We start from the raw sequence: 6,885 nt of genomic DNA, 5'->3' as shown, positions 1-6,885 counted from the left end.
TATCTCTGGTGGTGTTTTAACTAGCAGAAGTGCACAAACCATGCCTGTCCTTGCACACTTTGTGAGCTGTTCTTGACTGGTTTGTGGGTTTAGATAGGATGCTTCCAAAAATATAGTTGTTTTTTATGCTGTTAGAGTGACTGGTTTGTTTTACTGTGATTTTTGAGGCTAAGAGGATGGAGAGCATGTGCTTTGTTTGAGTGCAGTGTCTCTTCAATGAAGTGATTCTTTCTCCCCAAGTCGTTTCAGCTAGGTCAGAAGATCAAGGGCTTGACTTCCAGTAGTGCTTCATGTTACAGTTGTTTTGTGTGTGCACATGGTTAGAGTTATACACAGGTTGAGGACCTGCACTCTTGCTGGATAGGGGAGGGCATTCACCTGTCCTGGATTGCTAAAAGCATCATGGTGAACTATAATGCTTTTTCTTCCTGCCAATTTTTCTCTCAAATGCTGTGAGATTAAGTATTGCCTTTGTGCAATTTGTTTGTTTTCATGGACAATTCTTGTGCTAGTGAAACTGCTTGAAGTGCTTGAGCTACAAAGACAGATTGCTAGGCTGGTTGACTGGCTTGGGGTGATAACTGCTGGCAAATCACTAGTTTTACAATAATAGAGTTTTTTAACAGCACCTGACTTGGCTGGAATAAGTGAATGTATTTCTTTTGCCAACCTAGTCTGTCAAATTTTACAGATATGAAGGGGCCACGTACTCTTTAGTTGAAAGTCTTTCTGGTGGGGCAAAGTGTTAACTTGTGGTACTGACGTGAGTCCTGTTCTCAGACAGCTGCTCCAAGGAGACAGGACAGTTTGATTAAGTAAAACAGACATATCTCCAGTCTGTGCGCTGTCCATAGCACAGATGATCCAAGCTGATGATTTCCAAGCCATGCCTGTGGAGACTCCGATGTGTGAAGTAGCTGTTGGTATTCTGTAAGTTGCTCTGATAATGATTGCTAAAATGTCACCCTTCATTTTAATTGCATGTATGTAACTACAGCTCCTTGTATTCCTGTGTTTTGTTTCCTCCTTTTGTTAGGTTTTTTATGATACTTCTTGGAGCTTGCTGTCTTCAGTAAAAGCTGTGACCTCTTTGCCTCATGTTTTTTATTTTTATAATCTTTCCTAATGCGGATAGGAATCTGAAGTAGTTCTGTCCACTGCCAGGAAAAGTCACTTATCCCCTCCTGTCACTTGTTTGCAGCACACCTTCATCTGTCACTCCTTTAGCTGAATCCAGCAGGGTGGGCTGCGTGCCTCTTGCCTCCCTCAACTTCTTCCTTTCTACCCATGGTTTCTCTCTGCTGTTGCATTGGATTTTTAGAAATTGTGTCTTCTCTAGAGAAGTTGTGCCTGCAGAAGGAGAACTCATCTTCTGAACACAGTAAGAAAATCTGTGAGTAGGTCCTGTGTAAGAGTTTGAGCTCCTGGAAACCCCAGAAGATAATAGGAAATGCAAACTTGCTCATCAAGACACAGAAGTGGCATGAAGAGAAGGGTTTCTGATCTGCTAATGTGACTGCAGGTTTCAGAAATTGGGGGGACACTGGCACATTGATTTACTTATCCCAGCCTTGAGGTGTTAGATGCTCTTCATGTTCTTGAGGTGCTGTTTGCAGTGCTGGTGTTCCTGTGCCAAATGAAAGCAAGTGTTTAAAGAACAAAGTGGCTTGTTACTTTGTTGATTAAACCTGATGAAAATTAACAATGCTCCTACTGCAACTTGGTTTTGATTTTGTGGCCCTGATATCTGTTGAGCTGAATTCACAAATTCGCTTTCTGTGTTGAATGCTGGATACATTTGCGACACCCAATGCAATTTTGCCTTTTGCATGACTTCTGAAGGAACGCTTGCAGCTTAGATGCTGTGCTGGTGACACATAGGGTTGGGACTTGAAAATTAATGGATGTGTTTGTTTATTCAGGGAGAAATAAAACCAGTTCTGCTGTCAGTGGAGCCCAAGTTCTTACAGAAAGGAGCAGCCGGGAAGGATCTGCCCAGAGGATGCCTCGGCAACCAAGTGCGAGCCGGCTGCAGAAAGCAGGAGCTTCTGGAAAGAACAGTGGAGGAGGCAACAGTACCTAAATAACTGATGGAATGGATGTATTTTGATGCTTGACAATGTATATACACTATGCTTGTTAAAACTGCTTGTGTTGTAACCTGACAAACATGATTTGTAATACACAGAACAAAGCTGTTGTTTCTTACATCCAAAACTTCCTTTGGCAACGCAAGCTACTAGGGGTTACCTGAAGGCACTTGCAGCAAAGAAAGATGTGTTAAACCTAGAAAAGCATGGAATAGTGCTCAGGTTGCTCCGGAGAGGTCATGACTCATCTTAGAATCCAATGCTCCTTGTTGCCTCCTTACCTAAAATCCATTCCGATATATTCACGCTAGTTGTAACAGCAGAAAGTCTTGTTGGCTGAATTACAAGGTGAATGGAATCACAGACCCAGCACATTGCCTCAATTGGAAAAGACCTTTAAGATTATCAAGTCCAGATGTTAAACTGACACTGACAAGTCCCCAAGTAAACCATGTCCCTCAGCACTATGTCTACACGATTCTTCAGTCCCTCCAGCGATGGGGACTCCACCACTGCCCTGGGAAACCCCTTCCAATGCCTGAGAACCCTTTCAGGAAAGAAATTCTTCCTCACATCCAATCTCAACTGCCCTTGGTGCAAACTGAGGCCATTGCATCTTGTCCTGTCCCTTGTTCCTTGGTTGGACAGACCCACCCCCACCTCTCTACCCCCTCCTTTCAGGGAGTTGGAGAGAGCCAGAAGGTCTCCCCTCAGCCTCCTTTTCTCCTGGCTAAACAACCCCAGTTCCCTCAGCTGTGAACTCATCACACTTGTGCTCCAGACCCTTCCCCAGCTCCCTTGCCCTTCTCTGGACACGCGCCAGCCCCTCCATGTCCGTCTTAGAGTGAGGGGCCCAAAACAGAACTCCCGGTGCAGCCTCACCAGTGCCCAGTACAGGTGTAAGAACTTCCCTGGCCCTGCTGACCACACTGTTTCTGATACAGGCCAGGATGTCATTGGCCTTCTTGGCCACTTGGGCACGCTGCTGGCTCACGTTCAGATGGCTATTGACCAATTCCCCCAGGTCCTTCTCTGCTGAGCAATAGTGCTGAGGGATGTCATATGTTGGTATCACTGAGCCCTGCAGCAGTGGTAGCTTGCACTGGAAACCTGGCTGGTTGATGGGACTATGTTCTTAACTGGTGGTTGCCCCCTTCCCTTCATGTGCATGCTTATATGGGTTTTACCACCTTAATCTGAAAACCTGTTTGACCTATCACATAGCATAATTGCACAGCATTTAGTCCTCCCAGTGATGCTAATGTGATTATTCATTTATAAAGTGTGTTACAGAACCCTTTGCCTAATGAGCCAGGTTAAATGAGATTATGGCAGATAAGGGAGAGAACAGCTTCCTCACGTAGTGTTAAGAAACATGCAAGTAGCTAAAACAGGTAAGTGGATTTGTTAGAGCTTAAGTGTTGCCGTTCATCATTCCAGAGTGTATCCAGGCAGTGAGTGTACCTGCTACAGCCTTGCTAGCTCAGGAGCAGTAGGTGAAATCCATTTCCCTAATGAGAAAGTGCCTCCATTCTTTCTGGAGGATAGATGGTGTTTCCTAGACTCAAGGAGATCTCATGAACCTGATTCAACAGGTGCTAAAATCTTTTCCTGGCCAAGAGGAAGAAATGCTGGAGAGTACATTGCTCTTTTGGACAAGTTTTTGTGCAGAATAGTAATGATGCTCAGATATCCTGCCTTAGAGATTCCTCTCGAACAATATTGCAGATTAGTTTACTTTTTTTTTCCTCTTTTTTTCCCCTCTGGCTAGGCCTAGGGCTGTTGTTATTTAAGAAAGATGGTGTGTCTGCAGCACATGGCAGTCAGGACAGACTACTCCAGTGTGGGTTTTCCATGGGCTACAGTTCCTTCAGGGAATACCCACTGTCTCTGGCAGAGGCCCCTGTGGATATCTGCTACAGTGTGGTCCTCTTCACAGGCTGCAGAGGACAATCTGCTCCGTCATGGTGTCCTCCACAGGCTGCATTGGAATCTGCTCCAGTGCCTGGAGTACATCACAGAATCAGAATGGTGGAGGTTGTAAGGGACCTCAGGAGATCATCTAGTCCAACCCCACTGCAGCAGGTTCCCTACTCCAGGTTGCACAGAAAAGCATCCAGGTAGGTTTGGAACATCTCCAGAGAAGGAGACTGCACAACCTCTCTGGGCAGCTTATTCCAGTGCTCCTCCTGCTATTCCTTCTGCTCTGTCCGTGATCTTAGCCGGATTGTTTCTTGCATATTTCTTTTCCTCACTCTGGCCAATGTTTTGTCCTTAAATATGTTTTTACAGAGGTGCTGCTAGCTTTGCTGATTGCTCAACTGAGGCCACTTCTGCAGCACCCTCACCCCACCCCAACCTTGAGTGTAAACCAAATACACCCATCTATGAAGATCAGAATTTTTCAAGAGTGGGAGTTAGAAATGAGAGTAAAGTAGCTTATGGCTTGCAGTAACACAACTTGAAGCCCTGCTGTAGGAAAGGTGTACAAATGAGATGCTTAAAAAAAAGCATGTTTTGTTGATTGGTTTGGTGTTTTTTGTTTGTTTGGTTGTTTTTTTTAACTTGCGTAAGTGCAAGGTCCTACACCTGGGTCAGGGCAACCCCAAGCACAAATCCAGCCCTGAGGAGAAGGACTTGGGATGCTGATTGGCAAGAAGCTAAACATGAGCCGGCAATGTGCGCTCGCAGCCCAGAGGCCAATAACCGTGTCCTGGGCTGCATCCAGAGCAGCGTGGGCAGCATGTCCAGGGAGGGGATTCTGCCCCTCTGCTCCGCTCTCCTGACACCCCACCTGCAGCGCTGCCTCCAGTTCTGGGGCCACCAACATCAGAAGGACATGGACCTACTGGAGCAAGTCCAGAGGAGGCCAAGAGGATGATCCAAGGGCTGTGGAGCACCTCTCCTATGAGGACAGGCTGAGAGAGTTGGGGCTGTTCAGCCTGGAGAAGAGAAGGCTACAGGGAGACCTTCTAGTGGCCTCCAGTACCTGAAGGGGCTCCAGGAAGGCTGGGGAGGGACTTTGGAGAAGGGCAGGGAGTGACAGGACAAGGGGTGATGGCTTGAAACTGGCAGAGGGAAGATTGAGATGAGAAGTGAAGAAGAAATTCTTTGCTGTGAGGGTGGCGAGACACTGACCCAGGTTGCCCAGAGAAGCTGTGGCTGCTCCTCCCTGGAAGTGTTCAAGGCCAGGTTGGATGAGGCTTTGAGCAACCTGGTCTAGTGGGAGGTGTCCCTGCTGATGGCAGGGGGGTTGAAACTGGATGATCTTTAAGGTCCCTTCCAACCCAAACCATTCTATGATTCCATGATGATGCTGATTATATATTTTGTGTATTCTGCTTGATCCCATTTGTGATGCTATTAGGTGCACACTGACTGGTTGCTGACTTTCTCCTCAAAGCTACTTTTAAACAATTCTTCACTTTATATGGGTGCTGTTGGCTGACACATGCGGTGAGATCTGTCCTTGAATATGAGCAAAAAACTGCAAAAGAAGGAGTTTTTTTAGGGAGAGGCTAAGGGGTGAAGGTCTCCCAGGGAACTATTCCACAGAACTGGGGTGCAGGCACCACCCCTATAAAGGTATGTCCATATTAATGGAAGATACCTATGAGTGTGTTTATATAGGCAGTAAAAAGAGATACTGAGGGTGAGCAGAGTGGTGCAGCGGAAGAGTGCTGGGCCCATAAGCCAGGGGTTGATGGATTGAAACCATCCTCTGCTAATTCTTCTTTTTTCTGTTTCCTCCCACTTGGGTTATTTTCTTTTTTTTGGCTGCTTTCCTGTGTTCTTTGGGTTGTGCAGCCCCAGTAAGAGACCTGTGGGTCCCTGCACAGTTGCTGGTCAGTGCTGGGCGAGACAAAACAGAAAGGGAAAAAAAAAAAACCAAAACCCAACAAACCACTAAACAAGAAGAAAAACTCTATGACCTGCACGGGGCTCGCACCCACAACCTTGACATTATTAGCATCATGCTCTAACCAACTGAGCTAACCAGCTGTGAGTGGACCTGAGTTTCCTCACCATACCCAACTGCTCTGCCCGAGGTGGGGGCAGGAGGTGCAGTCTTGGGGGCAAATTGGGAAAACAATAAGCAAATAAACTAGCAGAGGATGGTTTCAATCCATCGACCTCTGGGTTATGGGCCCAGCACGCTTCCACTGCACCACTCTGCTGATATCTTTTTCTAATTCTATATATACATGCTCATCCAGCCTTCCACCCCCAATACCATTCTGAGAGAACATCCCCTCCTGCTTAAACAATGTGGCGTGGAAAGATAGTGACATATTTGCTGGGCCTAGTCAAGTTTGTAGTTGATTTGCAGCACCAAGTTCTAGCAGTAGGGTAGATAAGGTAGTGATGTTGGAATAAACTAGCTTTGTGGAGACAGAAATGTTGTAAACAGGCCAAGAGATGAACTAAGCATATGCAGAAGAAAAATTCAGCTAAAAGGCACAGTGACAAAACTTTCTGTGATCACCAGATGACCCCTGAAGATGACCAGTGTGCAAACGAAAAGAACATTTAAATGTATTAATGGGTACTTGGAAATGTAATGAATATGTTAATAATTTATCAGAAAATGAATGAATATGCATGTTTTGATAGTATAAAACTTTTGTAGAGGGACAAGTTGGTATGCACGATAGGTGGAACAATTCCCCATGCATCCAGCACTGCAATAAAGAATGCTGCTTCTTATAGACTACATTGGTGTTAAGAAGTTTATTCCCGATTTCACAGAATCACAAAATCACAGAATGGTTTGGGTTGGAAGGGACCTTAAAGA

General features: G+C 45.7%; 1 non-coding gene across 1 annotated transcript; it reads right to left on the bottom strand.

Moving 5' to 3' along the window:
• Positions 1-6,196: 6,196 nt before the first annotated feature.
• TRNAM-CAU (transfer RNA methionine (anticodon CAU)) lies at positions 6,197-6,268 on the bottom strand. The gene has a single exon. It is a non-coding gene; the product is annotated as a tRNA-Met (tRNA).
• Between the last annotated feature and the right edge of the window lie 617 nt (positions 6,269-6,885).

Source organism: Antrostomus carolinensis, unplaced genomic scaffold (genome assembly GCF_000700745.2).
Source record: "Antrostomus carolinensis isolate BGI_N321 unplaced genomic scaffold, ASM70074v2 scaffold7319, whole genome shotgun sequence".
In the NCBI taxonomy this organism is placed as follows: Eukaryota; Metazoa; Chordata; class Aves; order Caprimulgiformes; family Caprimulgidae; genus Antrostomus; species Antrostomus carolinensis.
The sequence above is the reverse complement of the archived record's forward strand: the minus strand, read 5'-3'. Positions and strand labels throughout refer to the sequence as shown.